This window comes from Acanthochromis polyacanthus, chromosome 6 (assembly GCF_021347895.1).
Source record: "Acanthochromis polyacanthus isolate Apoly-LR-REF ecotype Palm Island chromosome 6, KAUST_Apoly_ChrSc, whole genome shotgun sequence".
NCBI classification, from domain to species: Eukaryota; Metazoa; Chordata; class Actinopteri; family Pomacentridae; genus Acanthochromis; species Acanthochromis polyacanthus.
This window is the reverse complement of record NC_067118.1, coordinates 9797968-9800434: the sequence shown is the minus strand read 5'-3', so window position 1 is coordinate 9800434 and position 2467 is coordinate 9797968.

The following is a 2467-nucleotide window of genomic DNA, read 5'->3' as shown; positions in this document are numbered from 1 at the left end:
TGTCCTTTTATGGTTGTATTGTGGAAATTTGTAGCCATTTTGTGTCCTTTTGTGGCCATTTTGTGTGTTTTTGACATCATTTTACATCTAATTGTATTCATTTTGTGTTTCTATGTGCTCATTTTGTGTCCATTTTTGAACATTTTGTGTCTCGTTGTGTTAAGTTTGTTCATCTCTCTCGTCCTTTTGTGTCTTTTTGTTGTCATCTCTTGTTTTATGTGATAATTTGGCATCTCTTTGTACTTGATAATGATTTTACTCCTTCCATGTTGTCATTTTGTGTCTTGCTGTGGTTGCATTGTGACATTTTAGCTATTTTGTGTCCCTTTGTGGTCATTTAATGTCTATTTGAATTCATTTTGTGTTTCTATGTGGTCATTTTGTGTCTCCTTGTAGTCTGTTTTTCATGATAATTTTGTATCTCTTTTGACGTGGTAGCCATTATACTTCTTTTTGTCATCATTTTGTGTCTTTTTGTGGTTGTAAAGTTCATTTGACTCAATGCAAAAAATAAATAAATCAATAAAAAATGGCATCAGTGTAAAATTTCACTAAAAAATAGTCTCTTTTGTGTAGTTTTGGGTCCCCAGTAACCAAAAAAGTATCAGAAATGACACAGACTGACCCTAATATTAAAATCTAGCCTATCATGTTTTCAGACCTTGAAATATTTAGATTTTCATCCTTAAACAACTTTTTGCTCTTCAAAATAAAATGTTTGGTCCAACAGTTCTCTTTATTTGTGTAGTTTTGGGCTCCAAATAACAAAAAGCAAACAACAAAAAAAACAAAAAACACACATATTTTAGACCACCACCACCATCTGAAATGACACAAGCTGGTTCTGATGTTTAAACCAGCCATATTTTGTGGTTTGCAGTGGCTTTAGGGGGCATCTTATCCTGGTTCACGCAAATTTTGGGGCAACAATTATGGAGCAGCGTAAGTTTCGTGAAGTATTTGGCATGATTTAAGGGATTTTTTTCTTTTGTTTTTACACATGCTTTTGTATTTTCTCCATATAAAGAGTTACAATTTTAACAGTGAAAAAAGTAAAATAAGTAAAATAAGTATAAAATTTGGTTCAAAATTTGCGCTAAGTAACCAAAAAAAGTACATTTTGGAGAAACACTGCCATCTGAAAAGACAAAACTGACCCTGAAATTAAAACTCAGTGTATCAGTTTAAAATTTGGTCCAATATTTCTTTTCCTTCAAGTTAGTTTTTCGGCCCCAAATAACCAAATTTTCACTTTGAAACAAGTTTGTACTCATCACTTAATGTAAAAAAACAAATGTTTGGTTCAACTACACTAGTTTTTATGTCCCAAATAACAAAAAAAGTACATTTTAGAGCAACAGCACCATCAGGAATGACAAAAACTGACCCTGAAATTAGAATTAGCCACATCCAGTGATCTATTAGGGCTTTCTTCGAATTCTAACACAGGAATGTCAGACATGTGGTTTTGGCCACCACCGGATGATTTTGTAAAAATTACAGAAAAAACACAACCTGCAAATTGTAAATTTGTAAAACTATAAATTTCAAATAATTTCTAGACCATGACAAGTTGTTTTGATCATAAAGTAAAAATACTATATGGCTCATTGCTCTTTGGTCATTTTATGTCTCATTTTTCTCATATTTTGTCAAGTTTTTGCTGTTTTTTGTCCGACTTTTGTGCATTTCCTTTTTGTCTCGCTTGTGTTTTTCTCTTATTTTTGTCTTCTGTATTTTGCTTTATTTGATGTTTTGTTGCTCATTTTTGCTGTTTTGAGACACGCTTTGGTCATTTTTTGTCTTGCTTGTGTCGTTGGTCCATTTTTTTTATTGCTTTGTAGCTTTATTGTCTAATTTTTGTCTCTTTTTGTTTGGTTTCATGTCATTTGTTTCATTTTTTAAAATCATTTTGTTTCTCAGTTTTGTCGTTTTTTTGTCTTTTTTCTAATATTTTGAAAAAAGTAACAAAGTAAAATACTATATCATTCAGTTCCAGATGCCTGTGACTAAATGTTTTGTGTCTTTGTAGACACTCTGTGATCTGGAAGTTGTAATGTGTAAATGATAAACTGAGGCTGAATGTTGTTGAAATGCAACAATTTTTTCCTAAATTTCAGGTTGTTCAAGATGTTTTGTGAAAAGACGACTCCTCATATGTGGACATGTTCACAATGCACTTTTTTGTAATAAAACAAAGACAAAATTATTTTTTTTATATGTTTCCTCAACATAGCAAACCTATAGGTTGTTATGCTCTGATTTTACAACACAACAACTTTATTAACTGCATTTATTTATTGATTTTTCTGATCACTTGACATCAGATTGGGCTGAATGTGGCCCCTGAACTAAAATGAGTTCAGCACCTCTGTTCTAACAGCCTCTCTCTGTACAAACTGGATCTGCGGGTCCGGTTCGTACTTGGCGCGCTCCCGCTGCATGTGGCCGCGGCTGCTACGTCAGC